This window comes from Microcebus murinus, chromosome 24, assembly GCF_040939455.1.
Source record: "Microcebus murinus isolate Inina chromosome 24, M.murinus_Inina_mat1.0, whole genome shotgun sequence".
Classification (NCBI taxonomy): domain Eukaryota; kingdom Metazoa; phylum Chordata; class Mammalia; order Primates; family Cheirogaleidae; genus Microcebus; species Microcebus murinus.
Window position 1 is genome coordinate 16,888,794 of NC_134127.1, and position 21,470 is coordinate 16,910,263.

The following is a 21,470-nucleotide window of genomic DNA, read 5'->3' on the forward strand; positions in this document are numbered from 1 at the left end:
AGACTTCAAACCATGTGATAATTTGTTATTCACTTCTGAAAATATTTTCATAAACTGGTACCATACAGACTCACAAAAGCAAACCTGCTTTTCTTTTGCCAACGAAACAGCACCAAATACTAACTTTTTGTGCACACTCCTCCTGTTTTTCCTCCTACTGCCTTCTGTCACTCTGGTTTTTTAAATACAGTCTTTCTTATAGGTGGAGTTCCTGCATTTTACGAGCTAGCCTGCCATTTTAGATGCTGTAAAAGCCTAGTGGATGCATTACTGAAGAGCAAAGAAATTAAAGGATAAAAGCATAACGTACAGGGTTATATTTTCCTTTGTATCCAAGGTTGCACAGAATTCATCTATATTATAAATGCAACTGCCTTTCAAATCTCTCAAAACTTTGTGCTCAACTCCAGTAAAGAGAAGGCAGGCCTTTCTATTAGTTCTACATAGGTTCAGATCCAGGTAAAACTAAAATGTTTACACTGCATCGAGTCCTTTCAAATCCAACTTCTCTCAGGATACTATTATTGCTAGGAGCCAAAGCACCTCCCTGCAGTCTTTTGAGTTCACCAATAACATGCCAAGCATTATCCTCCCCCCCCTTTAACCATTAATTTAGAAAACACTTATTGAGTGACTACTTGTATGCCAGACATAATGAATAACAAGGCAGATACACTACCTGGCATTGCAAGTGGAGGTTACAGTTCAGTAGTCATGAAAGATCATTTTAAAAAGTAATTATATTATTTTACAGAAAATACAGGGTGCATTAGGAGCATGCAGTAGGACACACAACCTAGTCTGGCGGCATCCGCCTTCCTGGAGAAAGTGACAGTGAGGTTGACACTGAAGATGAGGATGTTCAGAGTGGGGGGTAAACAGGAAAGTCCCAGGCAAGAGAATAAGACATACTGAAAAAGCAAAAGCAGTTCACCACGGTTGAAGATCACGCAATGGAGCTGAGGTGTATAGCACACAGGGCAGGCAAGAGGTGAGGCCAGAGGTAGCCACTGCTTGTTGTGAAGGCTTGTACTGACAGCACCGTCAAAACATTTTCTATTCCATTTGTTTAATATCCATTTCTCAATTTCCCATAATAACAAGCTGGTACCATTTATTAGAAAATTAGATAACTAAATCCATGGCACACCATCTTAACAAGTATGTTAATAGTGAGGATCACACATGCATTTTAACAGGAACTTTCTAGAGGCAATGCTTTGACCAGAAAGAGCAACTAGGAAGTGAAATTTTCAGACTCCAAGACAAGCCAGTAGAGCAAATCTTTTGGGTCAAGATGGGTTTTCTGCTAGTTTCACTTACCTGTATTTGCTGTATAAGTAGCCAAAGCATTCTGATTATCTAGTCAGAATAATCATCAATAATAAAATACAACAGCAGAAGATGTGTTCCGATTCTCACTCTAAAAGATCTAGCACAATAAATGTGAAAAAAAAATGAAGGGAGGAGATTGGGAAGGATAGAAATAAAATGATAATTACTTGCAGATGTTAGAACTATTTACATGTAAAGCCCAAAAATACTACGTAAAAAAGTTAGACATAGTAAGGTAGTCAGTTATAAAAATATAAAAATAGCTTTAATAAACCATGAAGGATCAGTTAGAAAACAAAATTGAGAAAACAGTTCACCAAGTTTAAAGTTTATAAAGCAGCTAGGAATAAATTCAAGAAAAATTAAGAACTAAAATAAGGCTACAAAATTTTGCCAAGAGAAATAAATTAGAACAAAGCACTATGCTCCTGGAAAGAATATTCTAAAGGCATTATTTCTCTCCCAAATCCCTCTAAAATGTAATCCAATTCAAGAGAACATAAAAAATAAAACCATAAAGAAATAGAAGGAGATACAGTTGAACATATAATTTCCACATAGAGACTTTATACTAGCAGAAACCATGATTTAATCAACAGATTTAATCACATGGCAACACCACCAAACAAAATTAAAATGATGAATGGGGAGAAAAATAAAAGTCCTTTTCATATGTAAAGGATTTTTGGGTACCTACAAAGGAAGATGAATATAACAAATCAAAAAATGGGCAACCAGCACAATACTGAACATTCTAATCATTGTGTCCTGGCTGTAGAAGCTGTTTCATCCATAGCACCTGGAAGGAACAGGCCCCAAGGCCTTCAACCCTCTATACTGAGCTCAGATGACAGGACCAGGAGTGACCACCTGATGAAACTGATCCAACAGATAGCTTCCTCCTAGAAATGTGGGACACAGATATCCTTGGTCCTTAGATTATAATGGGATCTGGATGGAGAGATCATGTATAGTAGGGGCTGAACTAAGTGATGTGGCAAACCAAAGCCAGGTGGAAGGAAGACTTAGGGGACAGCAAAGATTCCATGAGAAAAGGGAGACTCCAGTATGCAAAGAAAAGCAGGAGAGTGGAGCTGGCAGAGAGAAGCAGACCTTCCACTTCTTATGTCTGGGAGGTCTGACTGTCCCTTGCATTCTGTTCCTGGATATAAATCAGACATCCATCTGATAAAACTAGTTCAAGTAAGTTTTCAGTCCACTGGAATCAGAGCCCAGACCAAAACAAACATGAGCAAGCAATTCACAAAAGGATAAACAGATGAAAATTAGATATGTAAAAAAAAATGTTCATCCGTATCAAGGAAGTACAAGTTGAGGCATTTCAATGGCTTTTTCAGCAGCTCAACTGGCAAAGATAAAGAGGGACTTAGATAATGCACAGCGAAGTTTGGAAGAAACACAGGTGCTCATATAATGGAGGCGGAAGGACAAACTGATACATATGTTTTCATATGTTTTAGCTTAGTAACTCTTAAAAATGTGTGTATCCTAAGAACCAGCAATTACACCTCTAAACATTTACTTTAAGAAAATAATCGTAACTACACACAAAAAATTACTTCAGGTTTCTTACTGCAGTACTACTTATAAGAACACCACAAAAATACACGAAACAAACTTAAAGATTACCTATCAGTGTTTCTCAAACCTCATGCATCAATTTCAAGACTTTTGCATATGCCTGTATCACACGTACTGATTTACTTAATATTATTCTTTATGTCAGCTCATGATTTTTATTTAACTTACTCTTCCAATGAGTGTTTACTGAGTGCCTATTATATGCCAGGAACTATTCCAGGAGCTGGAGATTCAGCAGTGACCAAAACAGACAAAAACCCCACCCCTTATGGAGCTTACATTTTGGAAGACAGATGATAAGTAAAATATATAACCTGCTGGTGTGATACGACTGAAAAGGAAAAACGGAACAGGCAAGGGGAATATGAGGGCTTGGGGACTGGGAGAGTTGTAATTTTAGAGAAAGTAGCCAGGTAAGTATGCCCCAGAAGAGAACCTTTCAAAATGGGAAGTGGGAGAAGGCCACGGGTCTCTTCAGGGAATGAACACACCAGGAAGAAAGAAAAGCAAGGGCACAGGACCGGAGGTGGAAGCATGCCCGGTGTGTTCATAGACGGGCAAAGAGAGAGGCCAATGCAACCGAAGCAGAGTGAGCAAGAAGAGTGGGAGGAGATGAGGTCACAGAGGTATGCATGGGGTGCAGACAGAGCCAGATTGTGCAGGGACAGGCAGGTCATGGTAAGGAGTCTGGCTTTGACTCTGGGTGAGGTGAGAAGCCAATGAATTGAGAAAACACTAAAGTGGGACACAAATTAAAAGGACAATGCAATAAGCCATAGTGACTTGGATCAGTTGGATCGCAGTGGCATTAGGAGTGGCAAAAGAGTTGAATTATGAATACATTGTGCAGGCAGAGTTGAGCAGACTGCTGATATGTTGGATACTGGAGGCCTAGTGAAGTCACCTAATGAGTGAGATGCTGAAGAGGTGTTGGGGACTGTCAACCTCTAAAGGTCTTCCCAAGTCATTGTAACCATGAAATCATATTTGATGTGCTAGTTATAATTTTATAATACACATTAGAATACATACGTAGTATTAAAACAAAACATGCTCATTCGTATATTCCCTACATTATCTCTTATCACCAACGGTATCTGTAACATAACTTTGGGAAGTACTTGTTTTAAATAAACTTGATATATGTATACTGTACAATACCAGGCAGACATTAATTCTCTTATGAAGATTTTATCTATCTGTGCACGTGCACACTCACATACACATACCAAGGCTGGAATGCATATACCAAAATGGAAAAATACTAATTTCTTAATGGAACTAATAGATATGCTTTCTCCTTTGTGCTTTTCAAATTGTCTTCAGTGAATATACATAAATCATCCCTTGGTATCCAAGGGGCATTGGTTCCAAACCCTTCCTCAGATACCAAAATCATAGATGCTGAAGTCCTTTATATAAAATGATATCGTATTTTTGCACATCCTATGCAAAATCTACACACATAACCTATGCACATCTTCTCATATATTTTAAATTATCTCTAGATTACTTATAATACCTAATAAACATAATAGCTATTATATATACTGTATCGTTTAGGGAATAGGAAAAAAGTGTGTACATTTTCAGTACACATGTAACCATCCTTTTTTCCCTCTAATATTTTCAATCCATAGTTAATTGAATACACTGATGCAAACACAGATACAAAAGGCCAACTTTACTTCCATAAATCAAATTCCTTAAGTGTTAATACATATGCAAATCTTGTTCCAATTAAGTTCTTTGTTTCTGGTTTGATCTGATGGCAATATTTTTAATTAAACATCCAGAAGAAACGAAGTGAAACTAGGATAGAGGTCTACAGGGCAAGAGTGAAGAGGTATGCTCAGAAACCAGAAACTGAATTCCAGACAGTAGTGACAGAGATAGAGAGTCTTAAAAATCCACATGCAAAAATCAAGATCCAGAAAGTAAAAGATAGACAGCAAATGTGAGATGCTCTGGAACCAGCCATGATGACCAAGCTCTTGGTCACTCACTGGACCAGGGGCCAGCTCTCCACTGAAACTTCACTGCTTTGTGGTAAACAAGTCTTCTTGACACATGCCAATACTATGACACTGTAGTTTTTATAAACTACCCAAATGCTTCTGTGTAAATGTCACCTAAAACATTACCCAGGTAAACACTGGTATGCATAAACAGCACAAGAAGAGTAAGAGCAAATTCAGTAACAATCAGAGTGGGCTCTCAGAGAGACCGATTATGTTTCTCCTGTGTATAATTCTCATAGGTAACTAGGAGTAAGTGGAGGTTTTTAGGTCAAACCATTTAGCTCTTGATGTTTGAATACTAACTGGCAAAAGACCATAAATGTAGACAGTAAACGAAATGAGACTAAACTCTAAAAGCACTCTGGTCAGCTCCAAGGTGTTTAAGTAATTCTCTACCTTGCTTAAGAATAATGATGACTTTTTACTAACCTCAATCAGATCAACAACTTGTTTTATCTTCAAGACATTCTGTTGTATATCAGGCAGACAGCTACTAGGTAAGAGGAGAGTCACTCCAGGATGAAATGACAGAGGACTGCCCTAAGTACCTGTCGTGTACAGACACAGCTCTCTAATCTCTGTAATAAAGAGCTTAATTACGGATGGTTTTAAGTTATCTCATTGATCAAGTGAATCATATGGCTTAACCAGTTAATAATACAGTGAAATCATGTAATGCTGGCTGACACAGCTCACACCTGGATTCACCTTACAGCCCTCAGCAGGGCTTTTAATTTCTAGAACAATCTTCTGCTAATGACAGTAGAGCTTTAGTTTTGTTTTCATGTATAGCTACAGCTTCATGATGTGATCAAGGAACATTAAGTATGAAAAATTATCTGAAGGTTATCATTGCCTTACCACCCTTGGCAAGTGAAAGATCATGGGTTTCCTTGAAAGGAAATTTGACCTTCCCTTCTTTGTCTCTTCTGCTCTCCAAAAGCATTTTTGTCATTAGTAAATCTAAATATCATTATTCAATAAATGCATCCTGTTCTCTTAAAAAAAAAAACACACAAAAAAAACTAACTGGAGTTGAGAAATTTTTTTAAGTACATACAAACCAAAGTTCAATATTAAAAAAAAATAATGTTCAATTTAAAAAGTAAGCTAACAATCTATTTCAGTTAACTGCATTTCAAAAAGGTTTTGCAAACTAGGCCTTGTTTTTTCTCAGTGATCTCAGTCTCTGAATTTTCTACAAATGAAAAGCTTGAGGAAACGGGTTATCATATTAATGGAGTGGCAGACAACTCAAAACTAACTTTAAAACAAACATAAAGGAGAGGCCTCTAAAAAGGGAACTAAAGCTCAAAACAAAACTTCCTGCACTCAGCTCTCTCCCAGACAGCCAGGCTGCTGCTCCCCATCTTAACCAAAAGAATTGCAAAGGCTTCTCAGGATCCTAACCTAAGAGCTCAAGCACCATTCACAAGTGTTCTGATGGGTTAGTTCATCAGTTTCCAGCATTATTAATTTATCAGACCATGGACAAAAGAAACATTCCTGGTCCAAATACATTTTCTCCATTGAACTTTTAGACACAAACCTAACTGAATGTTTCTATATTTTTACAGGAAAGTATTTTCTTGAGCAAGAAAGAGGGGAAAAAAATGTCAACAACCTTCAGGCAAAGCTTTCCTCCAAAGATCCATTGTTAAAAGGTAAAGGTCCCTGGCTTCTCTTGCAACACCAGAGCACCTCCCATTTGCTTTTCCTCACACAACCCCTTAGCCCTTTAAAGGTGGAATCTGTTCCCCATAGAAAGGGAAGGGGAGTGATGGCTCTAGACAGCCACGGGGGAGGCCTAGTTTGAGGAGGAGCATTTCTGCGATGTAAGCAGGAGCCAGGTATACTCACCCAGAGAAAAACAACAGTTTCCTCAGGAGGTCTTGCAGCTCCCGTGGTTCTAGAACACACCACTCACTACCAGCATCACCAGTGCAAGTAAACTCAACACTGCGCTCAAGGACGAGCAGGGTTATCCTCTACATGTCTTACTCATGACAAAAAGCAAGGCTCGAGCTTGGCTGCCACTCTCCCATGACACAGTGATGACACAAATTAGCTCCGCAGTGTCTTCCCTGCCTCCCACATAGCCGATGGCAGTGGACTGACAGATGTGGTAGTTCCTTAGCAATGCTTTGTGGTTATCTCACCCACATCATTCACAGAGACAGACAATGCAGTGCCATCGTTCCATGAAAACTCCTCTCTCCTCCCACGTACTGTTAAATTCCACATAATAATTTACACTATTACATGGAGGAACAAAATACTGGTGTGTGCTTAGTAGGAAGGAGTCATTCCACGGGCCTGTAAGGATCCTACTGTGGGTTCCTTTGTCCTCTAGGCCTTGAACAAAATTACTCTGTAGTATTTCAAAGGAATGTGATTGGCAAGTGAATAAGCCGGAAAAGCTTAGTGAGAACTACCACCCACCTGAGAACATCCCACCACATCATTTGAAGAGGCTAAGGCCTCAGGCCCTCAATCACTGTGAGTAATAGACTGTGGGTGGGGGTGGGGTAGGGGCTGAACCAAAACGTCTCAGAACACTTGTGATGAACATGCTGGTGTCCCAGAGATGATCTAGGGGGATGGTATATACATTCTGCTAACCTTAAATGAACCCTAGTTGGTCTTCCAGGCTGAAACAAACATTTTGGATGATCCATAATGGACTCTGCTTTATTTCTCTCCAATGTCATTTGAAGCATATAGACAAAAATTACATTTAATGTGTATCAAGCACTTTTGACGTCCCAGGTACTGTTCTGAGACTTTTATAGGCATTAACACATTTGATCTTCACAAGAATTCTATGAAGTAGGTATTATAAGTATGTCCATTTGACAGATGGGGAGAATAAGGCACACATGCTAGGTTTCCCACATGCACAGCAGGGGAGCATGACAGAGCTGGGATGCGTGTCCCGGCAGTCTGCAGTACTGCTCACAGTGCCTTTCTGGGAGGGGTCTGCAGTGCCACCATGGAATCACAGTCTACGGTCAGATGGGGAAGGTACATGCTGATATAACATTGTGGAACAGCGGGGTATATAAAGAAGGGTATATAATTCTAGTTCCAATTCATTATCGACTATGTAACTTTGGGCCAGTCCCCTTACTTCCTTGTACATTCATCTGCACAACTGTGTGTGTATCTGTGTGTAGGGGGACTAGATAAGTGTCCCTTCTACCTCTAAAATTTGACTACAGTCTACCATACCTGAGGAGGTTATTATAATATTAAGTCCTATTTAAAAAGTACTAAAACAAGAACCTAAGTAGGGAACGGAAAGCAAAAAGAAAGTCCTGTGATTTCTGTTGGGTAAAAATCAAGTTTACAACCAAAACTGCCTGATGAAACCATGGCCAGCAGTGACAACTCCTGCCCAAGGCAGGTAGTATCCACACTAAATGGATGGCTTAGTAGACTGTCCTATTTGTTACAGTTTGCTAACGTGTAAACCCTTGTTCATGCATCCTCACACACAACATGGAAAAGGAGGGAGAAATACATTATGTATTCTTAGTGGGGACAATCCAGTAAGAGGCAACATCTTGGGAATGCCAGGGAGGCCCAGAGAGTGGAGCTCAGCAGCTCCCCACTCAACCTTTTAACAAGGCAGCTCTACTTTCAACCATTGATAAAACTGGGAGTTCTTCATAATGCTTATTTAAAAATGTCTGCTATTTAAACACACACCCACCCACACACACACACACACACACAGTTTCAAAACCCACTCGAGTATGGAGGAATGACCATGACTTGCCATGAGGAGAAAAGGCTGTCTGGATCCCATGTGTGCATGGAGAGAAGAAGTGCAGGCATTGTTTAACCTGGGTAAGAGGAGGGACCCTGGTGAGTGGGTGGGCTTTTCTGGGTTGCACCCAGCTAGGATCAACCAGTCATGCCTGGGTGACACAACTATGATGAAGACAGCCAAAATGCTTTAGAGTTTTTGGAAAGACTCTCATGTGCTGCTGATATCTATCCTCAGGAAGCTTCAGAAAGAGAAGCACAGATACAATTTTCTATGCTCAATCATACCCACTTGGTAGAGAAACCTTGTCTGAGTATATGAGGATAACAAAATGGATTTAAATGCACGAACTAACATAGGGTCCCCAGGCCAGTACTTTTAATTAAAACCTACCCTAATTCTAAACAGAATGTTCAAGGCCAGTGAAGAGGTAGGAAAGGCAGGGAAGAAAGAGGTGATAGAGAAACCCTACCCACTAGTAATAGGAGCAGAAAGGCAGTAGAGGATCCTCCTCTGCTGTTTTCAAAGCCAACAACTTGGTAAGACTTCACCATCCTCCCATGTTGACCAGTTTTTCAATGTCTTAAAAGACCAAGAAGGAAGTAGTAGAACCTGGAGCCTACTGCTGGATACATAATGAGACTTGAGGATCACCCCAACTAGCATTTGGCCAACACACCACCAGAGCCACTTAATCCAAAACCACAGTCACTCTATGCAGCATCACATGTGAATTCTCATAAACACAAAGCAGCCCGAGACTGCAGAGTTCCAAAGTTTGCTTGCCTTTTTATAATCCCCGTGTTGTAGAAACTACTTAGAGGTAGTTTGACATATAAATGTGCTTGTCAAGAGCTTAAGTGCTTCTCTGAGAGCAAGCTCCACGTTTTAAGATGAATAGCTCTCACAAAATTGTATGGTTTTACTAATATACAGACTTTGTTAACATTCAGTCCAGGAGAGCCCTTCAGCTAAGGTTTTAGATATAAACATGTATCAAGAAGTATACTAAGCCTTATGCAATGTGAAGTATAGAAGGACATTCCTCAGATGTTCCCTTTTGCCAGAATGTGTGGAACCATGCACGAATTTTTCTTGAGCAAAAATCCACAAATCTTCCTATTATTCTAATTTTTATAAAGAGATACTCAGTTTCCATGTTGTTTTTTCCACTAGGTACCACTCAAGAAGACTGTGTTTCTGCTATAGCCCTTAATAAAAAATAAAATCAAAAGGGTTATAGGGACCCCTTATAGTAAGACACATTCCAGCATGAGGAATTAGAATTGCCACACCTACAAATCTGAGCAAGAGAATCAAACATTATCTGAACTTGTTCATTTTCTCCTCACCACCATCCCCACATAATAAAGTAATACAGTTGATCTTTGAACAACACGAGTTTGAACTGCACAGACCCACGTTTAGGTGGCTTTTTACCCCACAGATCAAAAACACAGCATTTGCAGAAACCTGTGTATATGGAGTGGCTGGCCAACTTTTCCCGTGAGGTCTGTCCAGAAAGTATCCAGCCATGTAGTAGTAGGAGGAGGAAAAATAGAGACATTTATTGAAGGAAATATGAGATACGTGAAACACTGTACATAGGACAATGACACCTCAGGCCCCTTCCAAGTAGGCACCTTGAGACCTTTGTTGATTGCAGTCCATACACATTCAACATTCTCAGGTGTTCTACTTGTTGTAGGCCTTCCAGAATGTGGATCATCTTCAACAGATCCCTGACCATCTTTGAAGCATTTGTACCACATTTTTATTTGTGCTGCACTCATTACATCGTCCCTGAAAGCCTTCGGAATCATCCACATAGTTTCCGTGGAGGAATGTTCAAGCTTAACACAAAATTTGATGCAGATTTGTTGCTCTACCCGCTCAATAGTGTTTTTTTTTTTGTTTTTTTTTTTGAGACAGAGTCTCGCTTTGTTGCCCAGGCTAGAGTGAGTGCCGTGGCGTCAGCCTAGCTCACAGCAACCTCAATCTCCTGGGCTCAAGCGATCCTACTGCCTCAACCTCCTGAGTAGCTAGGACTACAGGCATGCGCCACCATTCCCGGCTAATTTTTTCTATATATATTAGTTGGCCAATTAATTTCTTTCTACTTATAGTAGAGACGGGGTCTCGCTCTTGCTCAGGCTGGTTTTGAACTCCTGACCTCGAGCAATCCTCCTGCCTTGGCCTCCTAGAGTGCTAGGATTACAAGCGTGAGCCACCGCGCCCGGCCCGCTCAATCGTTTTGAATGTGACGGCCACACAGTACATGTGCTCAGTCAATGGCGTCTAGTACCCCACTGACTAGTATAGCAACACTGTCATTGTTCACACACGTGCATCCCAGTCCACTCTCCTTGGCTGCCAGGTTACAGTGGTGTCACACTGACTGCTCTTATTAACAAGGGCTGGATACTTTCCGACAGTCCTTGTATATGGGTTTTGCAGGCCCCACTGAGGGACCTGTGTGTGTGCAGATTTGGTTATCCTGGGGCGGTTCTGGAACCAATCCCCTGCATATAGCCAGGGACAACCATGTAAGAGGTGTTCAGAAAATTCCTTTTTCCTGGAAAGATACCATGGAAAACTCTGTATTCCAGGTTTGTAGTATGTTTCTCCTAACAACAGCTTTGAGATATAATGCCAATCCTTACCTGCCTCCCCTGACCAAGGGCACCAAGAAAGGTAAAGTATAAAGGAAACGTAGGAAAGGAATGAGTATGCAGTACTGTCCTTTGTTGCTAATCTGAGCTTTGTGATTAAGGGAAATAACATAAAAAGCACTATGAAAGAGAGATACATTCAAGCACTGATGATAATGGTGAGGATGGAGATGACAGCTGACATTGACTATGTTCAGGAACTGTGTTAAGCACCTAAGTGTTCTCAGTTGATCCTGCCAAGTCTAACAAGTAGGTATTACTGTGATCAGTCTACAAAGGATAGATTGGGGGTTTTCTGCAGAACCAAAACAATACTGTCAGGAAATAGCCGAATTGGGATATGAAGACAAATATCCCGATTTTAAAAAAACAGGTTCTTAACCCTACACGAGATTCTGCCCATTGCATAGAGTTTAGGTCCTGTAAACAGCTTGACAGACAGACAGACAGCTTGATGGGAGCCAAATTGCAACATAATTATGGATGAGAGGACATCCATTAATACCCTTTAACTAATACAATTTATCCATAATTATCTAAGAGCTGTATCTTTCCAGGGAAAAAACAAGAGTTCTGATAATTACTCTAAATATGAAGATATCATGGAAAGAAAGAAAATAAAGGAATTCCTTCTCCTCCGTTGGGTCCCCTAAGAATTCTAAAGAGGATGAAATTTTCTATAAGTTGATCTCCTCTCTACTCTGTTTCACTCATATATAATTAATTTGAGGTAAACACACTTGTATCTTCCAGGAGAAACTTGAAAAAACTATTAATGATTTCTATGAGATCTAATACCTTTCCTCACTCTAGCTCAAGGCCTTATAATGTAAACAACTGAAAGTATACTTTATCTTGGCTAAATATGGTCCTCCTTCCATCGAACATATTTATAGTTTCTATTATTCTGTACCCGTGAACCCAAACCACATTGAGACTGAAAAACTTTCACTGAAAACACACTTTGAAGCTAGAAAAATCAAAATAGAACATAAACTGGGTTTGTTTGCAATTTCAACCACAACCCCTACTCCACCTTAAATAGGATGGATTGCTTTCTCATGGAAAAATAAAAGTTATTACTAGAAAAGTTAGAAGCATAAATACAACATCTAAAAGAAATTGTTCACTTTGCAGGACTCCTTTGCTATGGAAGATTTCGATCAGGAGAAAAACAGTACAGTAAAATTCCAGAATAAGCTAGTCTCCATAGCATTTACTTTGGTCTAAAGAAAATGACATCATTACAGGATTGGGATCTGAAACAACTGTTCCATACAAAGCTGGTTACAATGGCCAGTTTATTCCAAATGGTGGGAAAGGCTTTGCACTCAAATCTATAGTCAACATTGCTAAAAGGAGTTCACAAATTGACCCAGATTTTCTAAAATCTTGTTATTTAAACAGAATAAAATTTTAACTTGAGGGTAATTGTATTCTAAAGGAAAAAAATAATGAGACAAAGATATATCTTGTACATTAGAATATAAAACATCTCATTACCTTTTTTTTTTTTTTTTTAAAAAAAATAGAGACAGGATCTCACCCTGTCACCTAAGTTAGAGTACAATGGCTTGATCACAGCTCACTGTAACCTCAAACTCCTGGGCTTAAGCAATCCTCCTGCCTCAGCCTCCCAAGTAGCTAGAACTACAGATGCATACCACCACGCCCACCTAACTTTTAAAAAGTTTTTATAGAGACAGAGTCTTGCTATGTTGCCTAGGCTGGTCTCGAACTCTTGGCCTCAAGCAATCCTCCCACCTGGGCCTTCCAAAGTGCTGGGATTACAGGCCTGAGCCACCCCACCCAGCCCATTACCATACTGATTTGAAATTTTATTACTCCAAGAAGCCTGCAGCATCTATAGATATCTTGAAGAGGACAGGGCAAGGAGGGACTATCACATCAGTGGTCAGCCAGGGAAACCCTGTAATCTCTTGGAGTGAGACAGGTTCCCTGGGCCTTTGGCAGGGTTAGAGTACCTGCACTATCCCACTGACATGGTTTTATTTGCATTTCCAGGTTAGGTAACATAGTAGGGTGGTAACTTCCTCCTCAGTCATCACTTCCAGGGATATAGCAGGACACTTAGAAAACAGGTACTTACAAACAGGGTGCTGTGGAACCACCACATCAACACCCCACGAGCTATACCAGCCACACAGGTGGGGGTCACCTGAGCCCCTTGACACTCTCTTCTCCCTCCCTGCTGCCCACTGGTGAAGTCTCATAGGTCTCACTACTACAGCAATTAGAAATGGCAGAAGGAAACCCAAAAGAAATCAAACTATCACTTTGTCTAAAAATTCGACCAGGGAGAATACCAAAAACCCACTGTTTTTATTATTAAAGAAAATGAGCACATGTAAATAGAATCCTTCGTATCTCTGTTGACTGAGAGCATGGATAACTAAATGCATTTGTAATATCTCTACTCGTATTGATACTGTTCATTGGAGTCAGTGGTATGAGTCTAAATGAAAGCATTTTCTGGGCCTGGGTATGGCGGTATCCTTTATGGAGACAGGATTATTTTAAACTCATATCAATTTGCCAACTTCAAACTAGCCCTGTGGAACCAATAGGAAGATAGGAAAAGGAGATTTCCAGATTGCCTCATGAGCAGAAAATATTCTAAATGAGCCATTCAACACATGTACACGACCTTACCCGTAGAATTGCAAATGCTTTGATTGGTACCATCATTACCAAGAAGGCAAAAGCAAATAAACCTCTAAAGAAACACTGATACCCCCTGCTAGGTCTCACTCCAAGGTTCAAGAGCATAAGCAAGCCCTGCAACCTAAATGCCAACAGACATTTAACACAAGCTGCGCAACAATGACTGTCCTTGAGGCTTTTGTGGGGAAAAAAAAAAGCAAAGAAATAGAAAGGGAAGATCAATAGAGAAGTTTCTACAATGCCCTGGAGGGAGACACTTTCCTCGTGAAGGTACAGAGAGTCCATAAGCCCTACAGTCACTACTGGGGAAACTCCCCTTGGGAAGCCACTAATGTCTCCGAGAGGTGCGCTCCTAGCAGAGAGTGCCACAGACTGCTGACACCTCGATAAACAAATGCCTAAATCAGTACACCGACAAAAGGAACAATCAATTTTAAAATATTTTGTGGAAACCTGGACTTAGTGCTGTACAAAAATCAAAAGACAGCCTCTGCCTTCGGAGAGGTTACAGGCTATACACAAGGCGCCAGCAAAGCCCCACTGGGCTTGACTTTTCTCTCACTGTCACTCAAGGCCACTCTCTAGTGGCCTTGCTAATGAAGAGGGAAATCACAGGCACGTGGCATGCTGGCTCTGGGAAAAAAACCCTAAATATTGCCTAGCCCAACCACCTCATTTTAAAGATGAGGCCAGTTCAGAAATGGCTAAATGACACACCCAAAGTCACAGAGCTAATGTGAAGTACAAGAAAAACCCCAGACTTCAGACTGCCAACCCTAGGCTGTTGTCTTCAATTCTAAAGGGAGAAAATTTTCCCCCTAAATGTAGGCTGTACAATACCAATACTCTGGATAACTAAGAATCAAGAGAGTATTACAAGGCCTTTTGCCTCCTACACCCTGGTTTCATTTCAGTTGCTGTGGCTCACACTTCTGCTTTCATGTGAGAAAGCAAGACTTTCTGAAGAGGGATGGAGAAGATGAAGACATCAGTTAGTCACTTTAGCCAGGGGAAGGAGACTAGAATAAAATTTCCTACTCTCTTGGTGCTTCCCTTCTTGGAAAAGGTGCACTTGGGTTTCAAAATAAGTATTTTGTATCAATCAACTCACTCAGGAAGAGTAACTGGTGGATGTAGCTTCCAAAGAAGAACAATGCAAAAAAAAAAAAACCCAAGCTGTGTGGGCAGCCTGAACAAGATAGCAAATTCATGGAAAACATTTGTTTTCTGCCTCCAGCCCTCTCCTTGCCATCCACCTTTATCACTGGGCAAGCCATGAGCACTTCCACTAACTTTCTAGTATAGTCTACCTGCTCCAATTCCAGTTTCCTCACTGTTTTCAGTTTATTTTGAACAAAAGATCCTAATTGGTCACAAAGAGCTAATCTAGGGAGCCAGAATTAGAATGTGATTTCACAGAGTCAAGTAATGGATTTTTGCAGGTGGAATATACCATTTGAATTATTTAATCAGATCTCATTTTTTGAGTGAGTAAATGAAAGCTTCAGAGAGATTAAGAACTTAGATATTGACAGATGAGGGCCAGAGCCAAAGTCTCCCAATTCCCAGCACAATGATCTTCCTGTGACCACCTGTGTCATAAGTAGATACCTGACTACTGCAGATGCCAACCCCCGGGAGCGTCAGAGTCATGCTGGACTTAGGTGTGCAATGGCCACAGCAACATAGCACCTTACAGTCCTAGCCCATCAGCAGTTTAAGAGGCTCAGCACGTGGGCTGGAGAGACAACATCGAAGACAAAAGCATAGTTAAATATTCAAGGAAAGGAAAAGATCCAGTACAACCCAAACAACTGTGAAGACTGCGCAGACAGTAAAGGCAGGGGCAGGGAAGCAAGGGGAGAACATACACTATCCAGAAAGCCAGGAAGAGAACAGCCATCAGAGTACAGAAAGAATGGCCAATGGTCACTTCATATGCAAGATTTTGAGAATTAAAAAAACCCTAAATCTTGTTTACAATGATGCTTTCTCTAAAAGTTAAAAAGACATACCCAATTTTTAACCAAGTTGGTGCACAGTTACATCAGACAGTCTTCAGATGTTTTCATAAAACTGAGTGCAACACAAGATAAATAACACTTCCACACTGGCCAAGGACGCATGGGTGGATTTTGATACTTAACACATACTGGGTAGGGCAACCCCACCCTTGGCCCACAATCTAGCTTCTGCAGATGGATCTCTAAGCCTCTTGCCAGAGCTAGTCCCATGGTTGTGTGGCCCCGAGACCACCCAAGATGACCTGGGTGCCACATGAAGAGACACTGCTGACTCAGGAGATGGGCCCCTCCCATAGTGAGGCAGCCAAGCCAAGCCAGGCACAGAACCAAGAGGCAGCATGTAGCAGTGCTGATGTTTTCGACACTTAAGACTGTGGCTCAAATGTAAGTGCTGCATGTTTTCTCACATTAGGATGTTTCTGGAAATATTCTTGCATATGCATAATGGTGGCTGCCTATTTTTGCTCAACCTATATTTCCTAATAAAATATTTTGTTACTAAAAATATTTTTCTCCTTTAAAGAAGGAAACTTTACTTTCAAAGGACTGGGTTGTAAAATCCACATTGCTTATCAACCCAGCAGCCCCAGAACAACCAGTAAACTTGCCCTGGGTCGGGACCCAACACCAGGGAAAAAGTGCAGACTAAGGCCTCAGTTTATTATTATACAAAATGCTGCCATTCCTTGACTGTGCTTCACATGGATATCTTTTGGTTCCCTCATTTTTAAGCTTTAGAAAATGCTCAGCTATACATTTCCCATGAAGTCTATCAATGGTTAAAGTCATAATGGAGGATGGGACACACTAAGCTTCCCGTGGTTGAGGAGCCAGAAAATGGCATCTCAACCTACTCAACTATATTCTTCATTACCTTCTGAATCTGTTAGCCATCTCCCCACCTCTGATCCTAAAGCAGCACTTACACATCTGGCAATTAAATGGGTACTGGTCTACTTATTAACAATGGATGCAAGGTAAATATCTTCACATTTAGTAAAAAGTATCAAATCCTAATCAACAGAATCTCCATTTATATTGTGAATGAACGAGTCTACAACAGAGATAGCTCCTGTATAGATGGTCATCTAATTGGGCTTCAGCAAACCTTATCAAGTACTGCCTTTTATAGCTGTGACTCCTGTTATTTTTATGGTCAATTGTTACAACCAGGAGGACATTTTCCATGGGTCTCTAACACTTGGCCCAGGTGATAAGTCCCCCAAGGGACTGGCTAGATACACAGTTCCCGCTATGAGGGCCATTTGTGAGCCCTCTGGTTACCAAGCTGCAAAAATAGTTTGCCTGTCTTTTGTTTATCTTTTAGCAGCAAAATACTGAAGAAATACAAATGTTTCCCTATTATTCTGTCACACAGAAATGCAGTCTTGTCCTGGGAAAGCCGGCTAAAACGTCCACACACGATAGATGTGCTCCCTCCATTCAACAAGATTCAGATAAAGATCTTGAGAAAAATAAAACAAACAGGATGGATGAATAGCAGGGAGAAGGAGAACCACAGCAATGCAAACATCTCCTGCCCCAAAGGAATTACTGCCTCAAGCTAAAAGAATATTCATTCTTCATTTCTTCTCATGGTGGCATCTTCATTTCAGCCACCTGCTGCCATGAGACCCTTTCTCTCTCTACCCCAGTTCAGGTGCTCACAGCTCCCATAACAACAGATCTGAGACCCAGAAGCCCTGATCAAACATGATCAGCTCTGGACGACTACAAAACAAAGTGACGCCAAGGTCAGTGGATGATAGGCAACACAATTTGATATTCACCCTTTACACTCCAGTCACCCTGCAATGGTTTTCACTACATTTTCATCTCAGAAGTCAACCTGGCATCTCAACTTGAGTTCAGCCCCATTATTCACTTGTGATATCTTTTTTAAGATGACTACCCTAAGTTATTTAAATGGGGAAGCAGAAATTGCCCAATAAGATGATGGATATAGCAAGGTAGAGAAAAAGCAGAAAAGGGAAGATAGTCACTATCTCCTCCCTATATGAAAAGGGCTTTTAGTCCAACCCTTCTGCAGTTGAGGAAACTGAGGGATGGAGAGAGGAAGTGACCCTTCCTACGTCTGTCACAATCAACATCAGAGCTGGGCCAACCGAGATGCTCAGGGCTTCAGTTCTTAGGGCTTCCCCTGCTGAAAAGCAGGGCCTCAGTAGAGGACCAGCTGAATCCACAAAAGGGAGTGTCTTATTTCAGAACATTCTGCACAGAAACTACATTGCCCACCCCTTTTGAATACAGATTCTTAGGCATACCAGGAATACTCAAGAACAGATGGGACAAAAGACCTCACAAAGAGACCAAAGTGCAAGGACCAGAGAGCTACTACTGTTCCTCCCTTGCCGAAGTATAAACAGTTCAGTCTACCTAAACCAGATAAGAAGAATAAACCATTGTCCTTTGAACAATCCAGTAAGATAAACAACCAAAACCCACAGAGCACTCAGCAGGTTATCTGTTAATAGTACCTTTACGAGCATTGAGCATTATTTTATTTCACCCTCACAATAGCCCCATGTTGCAAGTAAAGAAACTGAGGACCAGAGAGAGAAATCTGGTCGGGTAATAGCATGGCTCGAAGTTGAGCCTACATCCTCCAACTCCATATTCAGTGCACCTTCTTTTAGACTACCTCCACCCAGTGTTATTGTAACAAAAAGCCAAACATAACAGAAGACCAAAAAGCTGACTGAACCACACCCTCGGGCCAGCTAAACAAAGACTAAAATCCTTGCTGGAACCCAACACAAGGCTCTGCTTTCCCAGAACTTCAGGATTGGGGATTTCAGAGCGGGTTCAGACCCAGCCCTCTGCTCAGAACGAAGCCCTTCACTCCCCCACAGGGACTCTGGGTTAACCACATGACCCACAACAGCGTGGCTAGAGCTGGACCTGTCAGGCACATTTGGCTCTTAGTGACACAACCCAGCTGTGCAGGCAGTTCCTGTCCAGGGAGCTCCTGAACATTCCAAACGCTGTGCTTCAGAACTGCAGGGAGGGACTAAGCTGACGGAACTTTCCATACCATGTTTGTACTTTTGCACCAATAAGGCCCTTTCAAATCTGGTCCCAAATTGCTACATGGACTATGTCATACGAGAGTAGATTAGAAATGGCCAATGGAGGTTTCTTCCTGGGAGTGGGATCAAAGGAACTTCAAGTTGAATTTTTACCATTGGCTCCATATTCCTTTCACAGTATTTTTGAAAACTAGATCAAAATTAAATTTAGAAGCTATAAGGAATATAGCCTACGCTGAAAATTATGGAAGCAAAAGGAGAAACTGACATTAGATCATGTAAACTAATCACACAAGAAAATTATTTTAAACAAAAGCTTCAGAAACACTGATCTAGACATGAGACCTTTATATATAAGGTAAAGAGACTTAATTATAAACTGTGTGACATTTCCCCTAATCGTAACAGAAGAAATGGAGCAATTTTTAAGGAGCAAAAAGTATGCTTAGTACTTACCGTGTTAGACATTTTCACATATTTTTTTTATCTCATTTAACCATGGAAAAAAGACATTACTCACAAGTGATAGACCAGGAAATAGATACTCAGAGCAGCTAAGCAGCTTTCACACAGCGGCACAGCTACTCTGGAGCATAAAGACACAGGGGCGAAGTTAGACACACTGATAAGCCCTATAAAGGCAGCCACTACCACCCAGCAAAGGTGACCTACACCTAGGGAAAGGACACAGGCACAATGGCAATCCCATTTTACCTCCATCAGACATGTGCACATGATGCTGCTCTCCATGCTCAAAGATGATGAAACTGACACGCCATCAACAGGACATGAGCTCAGAAATGTTTTCACAAAGTGTTGATGGATTTGCTCTAATCTACCATTTTTCTCTCCCAGCCCTCCTCACCATTGAGGGCTGCATTTGAGAGAGAGCCAAATGGGAGACGTGGAGCAGAGGTGCTCCCTGCAACCTTCACGCCAAGAAGCCCCAGCACATTTACAGTGGGAGCACACACACAACTCCAAATTCATTATCACCTTCTCTAAGTCCTCTCACAAGCCTGACATAAGGAAGCACGATTTAAACATAAGAGCAGCCACTGATCATTAATGTTTATTAAGCTTTTATTAGAGGAGAAGAAACTACAGTAGCACTTTGCATGCACTGCACCCTGGTCAATTCCTGCACTCACCAGCCCCATGTCACAGACTGTCATCTCTGTTTCACATGTGATGAAGCTGAGCTTCAGTAGTGGTTAAGAAACTTACCAGAGTTCAAACTATAAAAGAGGTAAAACTTAAGCCTACGGGCCTATGATTCCTAAGTCCGCACTCATAACCACTCTGCTTATGCATCTCACATAAATGTTTCACCTTTTTTCCCCCCGAGGATTCTTTGTCCTTTATTAAAGCTATTAAACAAAATGTCCAAATAGGAGTCAAAATTGTTATACTGATGGGCTAGCAAGACCAATGGCATTGTAAAATACTGGAAATGTGAACTTTAAATCTGTGATCAAGGCCAGAAATGCCAACCTAACCAATATATGCACACAAGCACACTTGTTAAAATCAGCTGACTACCCTGGCAGTTCCCACTGAGTCTTGAGTGGTCATGAATACTTTAACCCCAATCATCAAGAGAATGGACATAGTATCAATGGACTAGGCTTGCGCCCCCTTCTGTTTGTAACATCACTGACCTCCCTTATACCCTGTACCTGTCTGTGCCTTGAACATCAAAAATTAGAGACTTTCCCAGAGATAGAAACTGTGAGGCTGAAATTCCCTCAGGTTAAGAGAAAAACTCCCCATGCCTTTTTTCATTAGATAACTGGCTTGCCTTTAAAGTTTAAAATCTAATGCTGAATTCTAAAACAAATCATCTTTCCATACTAAGAGGATAGCTAACTTTCAGAGCAGTGATATACTGAAATAAGAATGACAGCCGTATGCAGTAATCAGAATGGACCCTGCTAAATGACCAAGCTCAAATTGGTGACCTTTCAGTGCCTGGATGAGTTTCATAAGGGGTGGCTGAGAGTACACACACGGTCTAGGAGCACCAAGCTATGTCTAATCACATCAAAGAACAGCACAACTCCATAAAGGGAAAAATCTCATTTTGCCCAAACATTACAGACCTTGTAATAAATATACCCTTTTCATTTTTGTTATCCTTATTTAGAAAATAATATACACAAATCATATTCCTAAGTTTCTCCCTAAGACCTCCTCACAATGTTTTTATTTGAAATATTTTCAAATCCAAGAACTTTCTGTAACTACAGTTATACATACTCCAGCACTGCCTAAGACCAGACAAAGACAATAAAACAAATTCCAGTTAC

General features: G+C 40.9%; 1 protein-coding gene across 7 annotated transcripts in view; it reads right to left on the bottom strand.

Moving 5' to 3' along the window:
- PSD3 (pleckstrin and Sec7 domain containing 3) overlaps positions 1-21,470 on the bottom strand; it is a 460,884-nt gene that overhangs the window by 252,351 nt on the left and 187,063 nt on the right. Inside the window, exon 1 of one of the 7 annotated variants that reach the window (XM_075997242.1) lies at positions 16,103-21,458. The exons of 5 other annotated variants lie outside the window; for them this stretch is intronic. The gene's annotated coding sequence lies outside the window, so the exon portion shown is untranslated. Of the gene's footprint in view, positions 1-6,818; positions 8,609-16,102; positions 21,459-21,470 lie in introns of those variants that run through there. One more of the 7 variants, XM_075997244.1, reaches the window with a different exon arrangement.